Source organism: Nannospalax galili, unplaced genomic scaffold, assembly GCF_000622305.1.
Source record: "Nannospalax galili isolate Female #2095 unplaced genomic scaffold, S.galili_v1.0 scaffold96, whole genome shotgun sequence".
NCBI lineage: Eukaryota > Metazoa > Chordata > Mammalia > Rodentia > Spalacidae > Nannospalax > Nannospalax galili.
In genome coordinates, this window is record NW_008342018.1 from 9480966 (window position 1) to 9498330 (window position 17365).

The window sequence follows — 17365 nt, forward strand, 5'->3', positions numbered from 1 at the left end:
TGTTCAGATACTCTATTTGCATTTCTCATGGGGTTTGAGGCATTTTTCCCTCTAGGATTCCTAATATCCCAAGATTCATTCATCTCTACTCTTTTTTCTCCTATCTGCCTTCCCTCCTCCCTTCCTCTGTAGCCACACTGCCTCATTATCCCTCCCCTCCCCCAATACATCCCTCCCACCATCTTTCCTCTCCCCACTTCCCTTCCTCCCCCACACCATGGCTCCTTGTATGTCCCTCCCTCTTTTCTTCCCTGCCATACTCCCACTTTTTCCAACTCCCTCAGGTAACATCTGTTCCCGACTATCCCCCTTTTAGATTGTTTCTTTTCCTTTACCTCCATGCATCCTTTCCGTTTTCCTGTCTTCTGGTGTTACATCAGAATTCACATACTCACATATAAGGAATTGGGGCTACAATCCACAAATGAAGGAGAACATACGTCACTTGCTTTTCTATTTGTGTTACTTCACTTAGTATAACTTGCTCTAGCTCCATCCATTTAACTGCAAGTTTCATAATATTACCTTTTCTTGCTGCTGTGTAGAACTCCATTGAGTAGGTATACCACATTTTCACTAGCCAATCATCAGTTAAGGGAAATACAGGTTGTTTCTGTTTCTTAGCTATTGTGAAAAGAGCAGCAACAAACATGGATGTACAGGTATCTCTACAGTATGGTGAGTCCTTTGGGAATATGCCAAGTAGTGTTATAACTGTATCATATGGTAGGTTCATTTTTAGTTTTTTGAGGGTTCTCCACACTGCTTTTCATAGTGGCTGCATAAGTTTGCATTCCCACCAGCAGCGAATGAGCATTTCTCTGTCTCCATATCCTCTCCAGCATTTGGAGTCTTTTGTTCTTTTGATGTTTGCCAATCTGACTGGGTAAAATGGACTCTTACAGTGGTTTATATCTGCATTTCTCTAATTATTAAGGATGTTGAGCACTTTCTAAGGTGCTTCTTTTTAATATGTTTTATAGTGTCATCTAACCATTTCTTACCCAGTATTTTATATTTAAATTTATTTTTTTAAACAAATTTAATTGGGCTGGGCGTGGTGGTGCACGCCTTTAATCCCAGCACTTGGGAGGCAGAGGCAGGCAAATCTCTGTGAGTTCAAGGCCATCCCTGGTCTACATAGTGAGTTCCAGGATAGCTGGGGCTACAGGGAGACCCTGTCTCAAAAGGACCCCCCCAAAAAAATGTAATTAAGTCTGCAGTGTATTAATAACTTGGAAACAAATATGAGCATTGCCATGTATGGATCTAGTGTTTTCCAAAGAAAGCACTCTGTCATTTTTCCTCCCTGGAGCATGGAGGTGAACTTCAGGTCAGCTACTAGATTGACAAGAAGCAGAGACAGGGTTTTAATGCATAAGGATCACATCACAATACAGGTGGCTTGAGAATCTGAACAATAGCATCAGCCAACTTTGCAATGCTAACTACTGCGTCTAACACAACCCATGGATCCAACATCTAGTTGCAATTTTAAGGAGTCATTTACGGGTGAGAATTCCATTTCTTAGTGCTGGTTCAACAAATGGCCACAAACATTGGCACAAAATAACAAGAACTTGTGATTTCATTAGTGTGGAAATAGGAAATCCAAATTCAGGCATCAAGGCTAATGTCAAAGTTTCAGAAGATTTGACTCCTGGAGCCTCCACAAGGAGACTCTATTACATTGCTTTTTCATCTGTTGGTGGCTGCCTGCCATTCCTAGGTTTGTGACTCCTCTATCTTCAAAGTACATACCCCAACTTCTGTTTCCATCACATATCCCTTTGTGGCCTTCAACAATCAAATCTCCCCTTTCCTCCCTATTTTCAAGATGATAGTGTTTACACTTAGTTCCCATCAGGTTAATACAGGACAATCTTCTTTCTTATCTCAAAATAATTACTAATATCTGAAAAAAAAATCCTATCTGCTTTATACAGTAAGTAACATTCACAGCTTCCAGAAATTAAGGTGTGGATTTTTCAGAATTTATTAACACAATGATTCTATTCCCAATACCACTTTGCACATACGAATAAATACATGACTATCACAGCAGGTAAAATAAGATTTAGCCTGTATAATAACCTTACCGAATTCCTACTCAGCCTTCAAAGCCACATTGAAACTTACCTCTTCCACAAGCCATCTCATGCCTTTCACTGTAGCATACATTCAGACATTTCTTCAAAGTCATTTCCATTAAACTTTGTGTACTCAAGTTTGTGCATTAAAAGTATATATATTAAATTTTGGAGAATATAGTTTATAAAAGAATATTTGGGTTTTTTTGGGGGGGTTAACTTTTACAAAAACCTTATTGAGAATTTCATACATGCATATAAAGTGTTTTGATCAAATCCATGCCCACTCCCTTCCCTCCAGCATCTCCCCTCTGATGAGGTAACCATAAAATCTTTTAAGGATTAGATACAAGTTCCCAAATACTTTTTACGTTTTTGGCCTTTGGAACAGAGTATATTGCTAACAGGCCCAAGGGCATTTTGACATTTAGACAAGAAACTGGCTACATTTCTTTGGGGTCTTTTTACCCTAACTGCCTAGCCAATTTCTACATCCAAATTGCCAATAGGGAATAGGGATGCAGACCACTCTGGCTTTTTCCATGCTGAACAGGGATGCAGGGTGAGGCAATTGGAGTACCCATCAATATACAGTACAGTTCATATGACTTCAGTGTGGATATTGTCGATAACTGGTTGTATAATTTGGAAAAAGTACTTAATTTTCCAATATATCTGTATTCTAATAGCTAAAGTAAATAAAAATAACAACTATTCTATCAGGTAGTTTCTAGCCAGGGCCACATGGATGCTGCTGGTGTGGCCTAGAGCTCAGTGTCAAGCTGCAAGCAGAGTTAATGGTGAGCTTTGCTCTAAATTGGGGAAAAGGGAAAAGTTAACTTTTAGCAAAGCAGGACGGCAGCTCTGAGACATATTTCTTTGTGTGATGAAATGCTTCATTTGGCTATACCAGACTTTCTGGAGAAGAAATTTGTCATTTACTCTGTACAGTGTGGTAAATCACACCATTTATATGGTCATATGGTGACCAAAATTAAATATAAATTTTCTGTATCATAATGCAATTCACACTTTTATTAAGTCTCTAGATGATAGCATCTAGCAACAATTCTTAGATTTCTCATACGTTTCAGGTACTAATAATATATAGAACAGTTTGAGATATCTATTATGGCAATAACACAATTTGGAAAATATGTAATTTATATTGATGTCGAAGTGTAAAATTGTACTGAACACAGCTGAAAATTGTAGCCTGTCTTCATAGTTAAAGGATCTGATTTCCTTTCAAAATTAATGAAAATATAGTTAAATCTTCTTATAACCAAGGCTATCATGACCCTAAATTCTATCTATGGACTCCAAGTAGATATTTAAATTTCTGGTGAGCTTTTCCAAATGAAAAGATGATAAATCACCATAGTTGGCACTATATACTGACTCTACTTGTAATATTATACTTTTATAGCATAACACAAGTAAAAAAATAAAATAAAAACTTAATCCAAAGGAGTAAATAATGAATGCCAATGTTTTACTTTCTTTTCCTGAATTAAATTTTGCAATTCGCCACCAGAAAGCATCTGCCAAATGTTTTGCAGTCATTCAAGGAGGCTGTTGATGATGCCCTTTCTTTCCGAGCCACTGGAGTTTCATTTGTGGAATTTTCCCTCTCACTCTATAGTCCCCAGAATTGTATGGATGGACAGAAAGGTACTATGCCTCTGTGAGCACTGAATGCAGTACCAGCAAGGGACACTAGGGAGACAGATTCTCATGTATTGTACAAGATTCTCACTAATCTGTGGTCTGTTGTATTATAGATTGCCTATCCACAACAACATCTGTCAGCATGCTTTTATAAAAAGTTATTTGGTGATATATCATGCTTTAAAATTATGTCAGTGTTTAAAGGCAAAGCAGAAAACCAATTATTTATGACCATCATTTATCATCCCTTTCTGCTCCTGAATATTTTCTTTATGTATTTTGATAGGGTTTAAAAGAAACTGTATTATCACATATACTGGCATTTTACTTGCATATAATGCTTGATATAAAAACTGTTTATTCATTCACTACCCATGTTAAGCTTTTCTGGGAGTCTGTTTCTCACACATCTGTGTGACTAATCAACAGCCTGGGGGCCAGCACAGCTCAGTGTCTTCCTCTGCTGGAAAGTAGCAAACTCCCTTGTGTTAATGATAAAAAACGTTTTCTCGCTCCTTCTTTTGTGCAAGAATAATCCTGATCTCTTGAACATTATTAGTCTTTTCATTTAGAAAGTTGGATGAAATGAGCATCTAGACACTGCCTTTTTGTTGTTGCTTAATTTGTGTATAAATGTTTATTTGAAAATAATAATTCAAAACAACAAAAAAATCTAGAAAAACTGTTGCCCATGCATTTCTAATATTAAACACACCGTACCTGTTTCTAAAATGGAAGAAAACAGATTACAGATTCAAAAATATTAGTGTAAGAAAATATTTTTAAAATACTAATTGCTTCGGGCTTTTAGCTCAGTTGGAAAGAATAGAATGTTAATGAGCTTTTGATCCCCACGAGGGAAAATTAAATTTACACAGAGATGTCCCTGATCCCAAGCCACAGATTACACCCTGTAATCTCTGTTGGTGATCCAGTAAATGCATTCAACTGATCAGCCTGGGGGTCAGTGTGGGAGGTTGGATGCTTGTTGTAAATTCATTACAAATAATGTAAAAATAACTAAGAAAATTATCCATTGTGAATAAATCATATCATTTTCATGTATAAAAGAGCCAGTTGAGAATAAAAAAGATTTGGCAAAATATAGTAATTAAGGTAACTGAAACTTGCTCCTGAGAACCACGATGAAAATCAGTTAAGCATTCAGATTAATGGCCTATTAGCAGCCTCTATGAAATAAATTTATTTTGAATTTGGAAAAATATTAAACTACCATTAGTAATTAAAAATATTTATTATTTTTATTTTTTTATGTGTATGAGTGTATTGCCTGCATGTGTATAAGTGTACGCATGTTGCACAATGTCCACGGAGGTCAGAGAGGATATCAGACCCCCTGGAGCTGGAGTTCTAAATCGTTGTTAGTGCTATGTGGCTGCTGGGAACTGAATCTGGGTCCTCTGCAAGAACAGTTAGTACTCTTAACCACTGAGCCATCTCTCCAGCCCCCCAACTAGTAGGTATTAAATGGCTATTACAGACCTGACTTAGAACTTGTGGATGTGGTTGCATAAGCAAGATAGTTACTTTTAAAGTACTGCTTAGGTCACATAATGTTCCACACTAAAGAAAACCTCAAATATGTATGAAGTTAAAGAAAATAAAATTAAGTGGATAATATGGAGAGAACTAATGAGCACCTACTCAATTTAATATAGTTTTAATGTTTTTCTTCTTTATTGAATATTTGTGAATTTCATACAATATACTTTAATCATATTTAGACTGCTTCCCCTATCTGCACTCTCCTTATTAGCTCCCCAGTGGATTTCATGTACTCTGTCATTTATATGAAGGGCTATTCAGACAAGTTTGTGTCATCAAATATCCTTCTGTATGCATCCATCCACTGGAGACTGGTTAACCTAACATCACACCCTTAAAGCCAACTCTCTCTCTATCCTAGAAGTTATCCTTTGCCAATAGTTCTTTGGGTACTGTTGGGGTTTCTTGCCTATTTTTCCACTTCTATGCCGGAATTTGGTCTAGCTTGAGCTGGCCTGAGTCTTATGCATGCTGTTGTAATTGTGTAAGTTCATATGAATAAATTCCAGCTGTTTGGAATTCTTTCTCTCCTTGTGGTCACTGACCACTTCTGGCTTTAGCAGTTTTTCCATGATTTCTTCCTAATGGTCCCTAAGCCTTGGGTGGCAGAGGTTTGATGGTGGTTACCCAGAAAGCCACAGTACTACACTTGAGTTACCTCTCATTGAGCGGATCTTAAATCCGATTAGACAACTGTTGATTACCCAAGATAAAAGTGCCACTATTCTACCAATGGAGATTATTTGTTGGGCCAGTAATTGTTGTGGTTCATAGATTTTACAGCTGGAAGGAATAATTGATTAGTTTCCTTTGGCAGCTTTTATAGTACATTTGATACTATGGTAGTTAGTCTTCAAGGAGGACGCTTCCAGCCTGCTTGTTTAAAGTTCTCTGTCTGAATTATATCCTGTCTTCAGCAATAGGATCTTACCTTCAAGTTCTGGTATGTAATTAACGGCTGTTGAAATACCCTATGTAATATGTGGAGTTTGTTGGACTACTCTGACAAAAACCCAAAAGTTAATTTCACCTGTCTGGAACTGTTTTGCTGTTGTTGCTGTTATTGTTGTTTTGTTTAATTATTTTATTGAACATTTGTAATTTCATACAACAGTTATTAATCAAATTTAGACCTCCTCCTCCATCAATGCCTCCCCCATCACCCCACCAGAACTTTTTATTCCATCATACAAGTGAAGTCCTATCCAGCCAAGCATTTGTACCAAGATGTCCTTCTGTGTTAATTCTTCCACTGGAGTCTGGTCAGTCCATCTAGAGGGCGTATGTAAGTCATACTCTCCCTCACCTAGCAGCAATCAATCTCAGTCTAGTACCACCCACCATACATTTCTCTCCTTCCCTCTGGGTCCTTGTTTAATTGAGTTGGCATAGGTCTTGTGCTCAATGCTACCATTGTCACAAGTTCACATGTGCAAGCTTCCAGTGGTCTAAAAGCCTCTGCTTCCCTGTGTTCATGAGCCAGCTCGAACTCTTACAATCTTTCAGCCCCCTCTTCCACAATAGAGTCTTTTATTCTTTAAAATTTGGCCAGTTGTAGCTTTTTGTACGCATCACACTCTGTTGTATAAGGAAGCTTTACTGATGAGACTTGAGGGATGCATTATTTTCCTCTCTACCCCTTGTTCCACTATGTTCCAGGAACCTTAGTTGTAGAGGTTCAACTGTAGTTGTGCCACCTATTACTGGGCATCTCTCAGATGTATGTTCTCTGTGTCTGAACAGTTGTATAATTCTCCAGTAGTCTCTATCTGTTGCAAAAAGAAGCTTCTTTGATGAGTGATGTAGAATATGATTGTCTGTAAATAAAAGTATTGATATTTGGCATATGGTAAGAAATTTCATTTGTCTAGAGATATGAAAGAGATAGGGTTTTCTCTATGATCTATGTCTTCTCCTGCCATGTGTATTTGGCTAAGTTTACAGTGCCACCCAAGAGTTCACTCCCACTGAGAGAGCTTTAAGTCCAATTAGATAGTTGTTGATTGCTCCCCAGATAACAGTGCCATTACTGCACCAATAGAGGTAGTTTGCCATGCCAGTCTCATGATGGTTATTAAGCTTTAGGGCTGGGTTGGACCACTGATTGTTTTTGTCCCTTGGCAATCTGCATATCATCATCTGGAATTATAATAGCCAAACTTCAGTTAGAAGGCTTCTGTGTCAGTTCTTGCTCCATTGCTTCAAGTCCTGTATCCTAAGTATGTCCTGTCTTCAACAATAGGGTCGTAGCTACTAGTTCTGTGAGATAATCAAGAGGTTTGGCAATAGCCTGTGTTATTTTGGGAGTCTCCTGGACCACCTTAAACAACCACTTGAAGGGAAATCTCTTCTGTCTGGCCCTGTGTTCTTTGCCAAGCAGCTCCCAGGTATACATATACACTAATGTTCAATTACTGTGTGCATTTCTCATGGGATTTCATGGCATCAAATTTTCCTCTAGGTTTCCTAGTCCACCAAGATTCACTCAACTCTACTCTTCTTCTTCTCATCTGACTTCCCTCATTCCTTCCCAGTCCCAATGCCCTCATTACCCCTATCCTCCTCCCAATAACATAGCCTCCCATCATCTACCCTCTCCTAGTATTCCTCCCCCAACACACTGTGGCCCTGTGCATGTCCCTCTATCCTCTCCTCCCTTCAGAACACTCTCACTTTCCCTGCCTCCCCACTGGTAACATCTGTTTCCTACTATCCTATCCCCCCTTCAGTTTCTTTCTTTTCCTTTGCCTCCATGTAACCTTTCCATTTTCCTAACTCTTGGTGTTAGATCACAATTTATATATTCACATATAAGGGATTGGTGCTACAGTCCACAAATGAGTGAGAACACTTCACTTGCTTTTCTGTTTTTTTTTTTTTTTTCACTTCCCTTAGTATAACAGTCTCTAGTTCCATCCATTTAAATGCAAATATCATCTTTTCTTATTGCTGAGTAGAACTCCATTGTGTAAATGTACATTTTCATTATCCATTCTTCAGTTGAGGGACTTTCAGGCTGTTTCCATTTCTTAGCTATTTTGAAGAAAGCAGTAACAAACATGGATGTTTGGTGAGTCCTTTGGGAATATGCCAAGGAATGATAGAACTGGATGATATGGTAGGTTCATTTTTAGTTTTTTGAGAGCTCTCCACACTGCTTTCCATAGAAGTTGCATGAGTTTGCAATCCCACTGGCAGTGAAAGATGGTTCTTCTTTTTTATTATTACTATCATTTTATTTTATGCATATACATGTATTGCCTGTATGTAGGTAAGTGCACCCATGTCATGCAATGCCTGTGGAGGACAGAAGAGGCTGTTGGATCCCTTGGAACTGGAGTTACAGACAGTTGTTAGCTGCCATGTAGGTGCTGGGATTTGCACCTGGGTCTCCTGCAAGATCCATCAGTGTTCTTAACTGCTGAGCCATCTTTCCAGCTCCAAGATGGTTCTTCTTTCTCCACATCTTCTCTGTCATTTGGAGTCTCATTATTTTAATCTTACCCAGTCTGACTCGGGTAAGATAGACCATTAACATGGTTTTGATCTGCATTTCTCTAATTACTAAGGAAGTTGAGTACTTTTTAAGGTGCTTCTTAGCAATTTTTACTTTGCCATTTGAGAAATTTCTGTTCTATTTCCATCTTTTTATTGGGTCATTTACTTTCTTGGTTTTTTGTTTTGTTTTGTTTTTTGAGTTCTTTGTATATTTATCCTTTATCAGATGGCATATGTAGCTGGTAAATATTTTCTCCCACTCAGTGGGTTTTCTCTTCCTTTCTTTGGTTGTTTCTTTTGTTGTAGAGAAACTTTGTAATTTAACAACATCACACTTATTGATTATTGACATTAGTGTCTGAGCAGTTGGTGTCTGATTTAGAAAGTCCCTTCCTACACCTGTTTCTTGTAGGGTGCTGCCTATGCTCTCTTCTAGCAGTTTCTGAGCTTCAGGTTTTATATTAAGATCTTTGATCCATTTGGAGTTGACTTTTGTGTAGGGTGAAAGATAAGGGTCCCATTTCATTCTTCTGCACGTGGAGATCCAGTTTGCCAGCACCATTTTGTGAAGATGCTGTCTTTCCTCCATTGTGTGTTCTTGGCAACTTTGTCAAATACCAGGTGTGTGAAATTGTATGTAGTTATGTTTGGGTCTTTTCTTGTGTTCTATTGACCTATGTGTCTATTTTTGTTCCAGTACCATGTGGTTTATATGACTGTATCTCTGTAGTTTAATCTGAGATCTCCCCCAGCATTGTTCTTTTTGCCCAAGACTTCTTTGGCTATTCAGCGTCTTTTGTGATTCCATGTAAATTTTAGGATGATTTTTTTCAAGCTCTGTGAAAAATGTGGGTATTTTGATTGTCATTGCATCGAATCTTTAAATTGCTTTTGGTAAGACAGTCATTTTCACAGTATTGATTCACCAATCCATGAGCATGATAGGTCTTTCCATCTCTTCGTGTCTTCCTCTATTTCTTTCTTTAGAGATTTGAAATTTTCATTGTAGATATCTTTAAGGTTTTTGGTTAAGTTTATTCCTAAATATTTTATTTTGTGAATGAGAGGGTTTCCTTTAATTTTTTTTCTGATTGATTGTCTGTTATTGGTACATAAAAAGGCTTCTGATTTTTGCAAGTTGATTTTGTAACCTGCCATGTACATTTCTAATAGTTTTTAGTGGAATTTTTGGAATCTCTTATGTATAATATCATATTATCTACAAATAGAAATAATTTGATCTCTTCTTTTCCAGTTAGTACTCCCTTAATTTCCTTCACTTGTCTTATTGCTCTTGGAAGACTTTCAAGAACTATATTAAAAAGGAATAGAGATATTGGATAGCCTTGTCTGGTTCCTGATTGTAATGGAAATGCAACCAGTTTTTCTCCATTTAGAATGATAATGCTTGTGATTGTTGTATATAGTTTTAATTATGCTGAGGTATGTACCCTTCAGACCAATTCATCCTAGGACTTTTAATGTGCATGCATGTTGAATTTTGTCAAAGACCTTTTCTGCATCTATTGATATAATCATGTTTTTGTCTTTAAGTCCATTTATATGTGTTATAACATTTATTGACTTATGTATATTGAACCATCCCTGCATCTCTGCAATAAACTGACTTGATCATGGTGGATGATCATTTGGATGTGTGTCTTTATGTGGTTGATGAGTATTTTATTGAGTATCTTTGTATCTACGTTTATTAAGAATATGGGTCTATAGTTTTCTTTTTTGTATCATTATATGTTTTTGATATTACAGTGAAAGTGGCTTCAAAGGATTCCTCCCTCTGTTTCTATCTTTTTGAGTAATTTAAGCAGTATTGTTTGGAGATCTTTTAATATCTGGTAGAATTCTGCTGTAAATCCATCTGAGTCTGGGCTTTTAGTCTGGAGATTTTGTATTACTGTGTCTATTTCCTTATCTGTTATTGGCCTGTTTATGCTGTTGATTTCTTCTTAGTTTAACTTTGTTGGTGACCATGATTTTACAATCCATTCATTTATTTTAGATTTTCAGACTTAATGGAGTATTATTTATTTATTTATTTCTTTTTGAAGCAGGGTCTCCCTGTAGCCCCAGCTGTCCTGGAACTCACTATGTAGACCAGGCTGGCATGGAACTCACAGAGATCCACCTGCCTCTGCCACCCAAGTGCTGGGCCTACAGGTGTGTGCCACCACGCCCAGCTGGAGTATTGATTTTTAAAGTATTCCCTTACAATATTCTGGCGTTTTTTGTTTGTTGTCTGTTGTGATGTTTCCCCTTTCATCTCTAATTTTGTTGATTTGGATTGGCTCTTCCTTTCTTTTGGCTAACTGGGCTAAGGGTTTGTTTACCTTGTTTAACCTTTCAAAGAACCAGCTCTAAGATTCATTGTTTTTTTGTTCGTTTGCTTGTTTGTTTTTGTATTATTTTTTTTTTTGTTTCTATTTCATTAATCTCTGCTATGAGTTTTGTTATTTCTTCTCATCTACTAAGTTTGGGCTTGGTTTGTTCTTGCCTTTCCAAAGGCTTGAGTTATAATGTTAAGTCATTTACCTGTACTCTTTCTGATTTTTTCAATGTAGGCACAAAGAGCTATAAACCTCCCTGAGAGTTTAGGGTGTCTCAGAGGTTTTGTTGCATTGTGTTCTCATTTTGATTTTGTTCCAGGAATACTTTTATTTCTTTCTTAATTTCTTCTTTGAGCCATTCTTCATTCAGGAGTGTGTTGTTTAATCTCCATGAGTTCATGTAGTTACTCAGAAGTCTTTTACTGTTGATTATAAGTTTTATTACATTGTATTCACATAGACTGCATGGAATTATTTCAATTTTTTTGTGTTTTTTGAAATTTGTTTTGTGTTCCAGAATGTGATTTGTTTTAAAAAAGCTTGCATGGGCTGCAGAGTAGAAAGTGTATTCTTTGGTGCTTGGTTGGAATACTATGTAGATATCTTTTAGGTCCATTTCATATAGCATGTCAGTTAATTTGGATGTCTCTCTGTTTATTCTTTGTCCAGTTGACCTGTCTATTGACTATAGTGAGGTATTAAAGTCACCTACTGTTACTGATTTGGAGTTAATCTCCATTTTAAAGTCCTAGAGCACTATTTTTTGAAATTTGGTTTGCAAGAGTTTTGTGCATATATGTTCATGATTGTAATAACTTCTTGATCAATTGTTCCTTTGATTAGAATAAAGTGACCCACGTTATTTCTTCTGATTAGTTTTTATTTGACATCTAATTTGTCAGATATTAGAATTACAATACCAACTGCTTGCTCCCTGAAAAGCAATCTAAAGCCTTTAGCTTGGAATATTTATTTCTATCTTTCCTCCCTAAAGTGGTATCTGTCCTTAAAGGTGAGATAAGTTTCTTGAAGACAACAAAAAGATAGGTTTTCTTTCTTGATCCATTCCACTAGCCCCCGTCTTTTGACAGGGCATTGATATTTAGTGTTATTATTTAAAGAGATGTATTGAATGCTGTCATTTTAATTTCCTCGTGTTTGTGACTCTTTTTTTGTTTCCATTATTAAACCTTTCTTTGCTTTATTTATGTATCCTCTTGGGCATACTCATTCCTTTCTTTGGTCCTTTGTATTGCTTTGAGTATTTCCTGTAAGGCTGGTTTGGTGAACATGAATTCTTTCAGCTGATTCATTCATGAAAAGGTTTACTTTCTCCTTCAGCCATGTTAAATGGTTTTTCTGAATAAAATATTTTGAGTTGGAGTCCAGGCTCTTCTGCCTTTCAGAGTTTGCATTGAAAAGTCAGCTGTAATTTTATTTGTTTTCCTTTATATGTAAATTGTTGTTTTTCTCTAGCAACTTTCAGTATCCTCTTTTTGTTCTATACAATTAATGTTTTTACTATGATTTGCTGTGGGGAGTTTCTGCTCTGGTCATGACTAATTTGTATTCTATATACTTCTTGCATCTCTATAGGTATCTCTTTCCTTAATTTAAGGAAGTTTTTTTTTGTTTGTTTGTTTGTTTTTTGTTTTTTTTTTTCTCTCTAATCCTGTTCAATGCCAGTGGCCTGAGAATCTTCTTCCTGTATGCCTATAATTCATAGATTTGGTCTTTCCATGTTGTCCTACATTTCCTGAGTATTCCGTTCCTGTGGTTTTTTTTTTAATATTACATTTTAAGAAATATAGATCTTCAACTTTATCATTCAGTCTTGACATTCTCTTTTCCATTTCATTCATTCTGCTTGTGAGGCTTTCTCCTGTTGTTTCTAATTTGTTTACTGAGTTTTTCAATCCCATGCTCATTTCTGTTTGGGTTTTCTTCACTATTTCTCTTTTTGTGAATTCATTTTTCAAGTCATGAATTCTTTTTGATATGTCATTGAGCTGCAAATTTGTATATTCTTAGGCTTCCATCATATGTTTATGCCTTTCCTCTTTGAGTTGTTTATCTGTGCTTTCTTAAATCATGTTTATGATTGTTCTTTTAGATTCTGCTTCCTTGAATTCCTCAGGATAGTTCTCACTTTAGTGCACTTCCATAGGACTAGTTTGTTTTATTGAGGATATATTCTCTTGTTTTTTTCATATTGTTTGTGTTTTTGCATTGCTGTTTGGGCATATGGATGTTCTCTATTGGTTATGTATCCAATAGGGACTTCTACTCTGCTTTTGTTTAATTTAATTTTGGTTTTGTTAATATTGTTTATGTAGCTTGGTTGGTTTTTGTCCAAGTATGGAAAACAAATTGGTGCATGTTTCAGGTTCTTGCACGGTAGCAGACTTATCTAGGTAGATGGTGGGACAGGGTAGTAGGTAGGCTGGTCAGGTTAGTAGGTCTGTGTCATACCTATCAGGAGCCAGTGGAGTCTATGCTAGTGTATTTAGCTAGTCTGGGTTAGGAAGCTAGTCCAGGGATCTGAGGTAAAGGAACTGGAGACCCCCTGGCAGGGAACAGTATGAATTTTGTTGTATAGGCTTCAGGTATACATATGCACTCTCATAAATACTGTATGTGTATTTTCCAGTAGACTCTTGAACTAGTACATTTCCCTCTAACCTTTATAGCACCTAAGTGTTATTTATCCTTCCTCCCTCCCTCTGTATAGCATTCTCTATTCCCTCCCAGGCTAAATATCCCCATTTTCCCCTTAATAACCCCTGTCTCCTACTATCCTCCTCTTTCAACATCCTTTTCCCACTTTACCTCCATGATTCTTTTCCATTTTCCTGACTTCTTTGGTTACATCAGGATATATGCTCCCATTCATTACAAATGAGAGAGAACATATGTCTCTTATTTTTCTGACTCTGTTATTTCACTTTGTTTAATAGTTTCTAGTCTCATTCATTTACATGCAAATTTCATGATTTCATTTTTATCTCTAAGTAGAACTTCATTGTGTAAATGTACCACATTTTCATGGTCCATTCATCAATTGAGTGACCTTTAGATTGTTTCTATTTCCTAACTGTTGTGAAAAGAGCTTCAAGAAACATGGCTGAGCAAGTATCTTTGTAGTAGGATATGAGTCTTTTGGGAATATGCCAAGGTATGGTCTAACTGGATCATATGGTAGATTTTTGTTTAGTTTTTCAAAAGAGTTCTACACACTGCTTTCCACTGTGGTTACACCATTTACAATCCCACCAGCAGTGGATGAGGGTTATCCTTTCCCAACATCCTTGCCAACTTTTGGGGTCATCTGTTCTCTTGATTTCATCCATTCTGACTAGGGTAAGATGAAATCTTAAACGAGTTTTAATTTGCATTCCCTAATTATTAAGGATGTTAAATACTTTTTAAAGTATTTCTCAGCCATTTTTATTTCTTCTTTTGAGAGCTCTCTGATCAGATCTGTAGCCCCCCCCCCCTTTTTTTAACTGGGTAATTTGTTTTCTTGATTTTTTTTCCTTTGTATATTATGGATTGGATATTAATCCTCTGTTAGGTTTATAGCTGGTGAAGATTTTCTCCCACTCTTTGACCTTCTTGTTCATATAACTGGTTATTTCCTTTGCTGTACAAATGTCTTTATGTTTGTTTGTTTGTTTAATGAAGTCCCTTCTGTGAATTTTTTACCCTAATTCCTAAGTAACTGAAATTTTAACTTTTGACATTGCATGAACTATCAGTTAAAATTAAGAGTGCTAGTTTTTAATATAATGGCATGCTCTGTTTTAAACATTGAATGGTTTTCTTGTCAACTAGCTTCTTTTATTTACTCTAGAATAATGCATTCATGAATTAAATGAGAAGGTTTTAATGGTTTCACCTGTTTATTCAGGAATAAAATCAATATTCTCCTTCAGTAAAATGGAGCAACATTGCTGCTTATTTTAGCTTTCTATTCCTGTGATAAAACACTGATCAAGACCAACTTGGGGGAAGAAAGGGTTTATTTCATCTTATACTTCCAGGTAATGACCTAGCATTGAGCAAAGCCAAGGCAGAAACTCTAAGCAGAACCTGGAGGCAGGAACTTTATTTGGGAGTAAAGTTCTCCCAAAGCAGGAGTGATGCTTACTGGTTTACTTTTCCCCTGGCTTCTTCAGCTTTCTTTCTTATTCATCCGAGACCTACCTGCCCAGGATGGCACTGCCCATAGTGGTCCTCCCCCCCCAAATCAATTAGTAATCAAGAGAATGCCCCACAGACATGACCCCAGCCCATTATGATGTAGAAAATTTCTCAATTGATGTTCCCTCTTCCCAGGTGTCTCAAGTTCCTGTCAAGTTGACAAAACCAACCAGCGCAATCTACTTACCACACATACACATCACTATTAAACAACAGCTTTTCCTTTCTTGTTTATCCTTAAAATCTCACGTTAATAAAATATAACACAGTCTTCAAAAGACTCCATCAATATAAAATTCTAAGTTCTCTTTAAAATTCCAAAGTCTCTTAATTGCGATCTCATACAAGATAAAAAGTAAATTACATGTTGTCTTACTCCAAGAGAGAAGAACCGAGGCAGAGTTACAGTGGAATTAAAGCAAAACCCAAAACACAAAGCATTTATTGCCTACCTTGGACTCATCCATGAGCTGAACTCCAAAGGACTTGGAGTCCATTTCTTCAGGTTTGCCATCCACAGCACATATTCAACATGTCTTGTAGGCCCAGGCAAGCTCCACTCCACACTTCTCATTGTCCTTGGCAGACATCCCGTTATCCTGGCTTCTCTAATATGGCAGGATCTCCACTGCAGCTGAGGTTGAACCTTCACCAGTAGCCTCTCCTGACCACTTTAGGGACTCCAGTTGTGCAAAATTTAGCCAAGATTCAGCTGCTTTCCATGATCTTTTCATGCCTTTGAAAACAGAACCATGTGGGAGATTTTTGTAGATATCAAAGCTCAGCTGCAAGCTTGAGATGCAGCCTTGGCTATCACTGGACTGCAACATATGCCTCCTAACCATGAGGAAATACTTCACAGTAGATTTCCTTTCAATGATGCTGATTTCTTATTCATCACAACTAATTTTTCAGCCCCCAGCAAACTAGCATCAATTGTCCGGTAAGCAAAAGTTTCATTTCAATTGGTAGTGTCTTGTTAATCATATCTTATTCTTCTGCCCCAGATCACCAGAAACCACAGATTATTCATCCAAAGTATGACTTGAACACCCCCATAGATCTCTGAAGGATTCTCTTTCTTCTGAAAGTTCATAAGCCAGGTCTCCATCATCAATGTTGTTCTCATCATTCTTATCTTCCAAGTTCCTGAAACATTTCATTAATCTTTGAGTACTAAATGGATTTTTCAGCCTAAAGCTCCAAATTCGTCCACCTTTTCTTCCACAAACCATTTGTTCAGGCTCATCTCATTCCTGGTATCAGTTTCTGTTCCAGTCAGCTTTCTATTGCTGTAATAAAACATTGATCAAAAGCAACTTGAGGGAGGAAAAACCTTATTTCATCTTATGCTTCTTTTCCCATTTCTCCTTCCATATCTCCATCTCTGTCAGAATGTCTCCTTTTAAACCTGTGCAGTCCAGACATTCATAGATTTAACATGCATACATTTTATTTACTTTCTATACTTCTGACATCTTTCCTTTCAGCATGCAACTGCTTTAAAGAATTAACTTTATCTGGTTTGTGTATTTCCATATCCCAAACCATTATTTAGTGTGTGTGTGTGTGTGTGTGTGTGTGTGTGTGTGTGTAGTATGCCTTGGCAGTCAGCTTTCTCCTTTCACTATGTGTTCTGGAGATCGATCTTGATGTCATGCCATGCCATTACATGCTGAGCCACCTCACGTGCCCCAAATATACTTTTGTTTCCATACTGTTCTAATCTTTTTTTTTGTTTGTTTGTTTTTTTGAGAAAGGCTCTCCCTGTAATCACAGAATCTTTTTTTAAAATAAAAATTACTTTATTGTAATGAATGCACAAATAAACCGTCACACATATTAAGGTTATCACTCCCACAAAACCTTTTTAATAGTGAACATAAAAAATTTGATGTGCGCTGCTTCCCTCGACCTGCACCACTGGCTAACTCTCCTAGCCTGCACTACTATCCTCAGGCCTCTTGGGGTAAGTCTATAGCGCAGCTCTCC

At 36.9% G+C, this 17365-nt stretch overlaps 1 long non-coding RNA gene across 1 annotated transcript in view; it reads right to left on the bottom strand.

The window, feature by feature from the left end:
- LOC115071205 overlaps nt 1–17365 on the bottom strand; it is a 104746-nt gene that overhangs the window by 42924 nt on the left and 44457 nt on the right. Inside the window, exon 2 of the long non-coding RNA XR_003850312.1 lies at nt 15826–16109. This is a non-coding gene — a long non-coding RNA (uncharacterized LOC115071205). The remainder of the gene's footprint in view (nt 1–15825; nt 16110–17365) is intronic.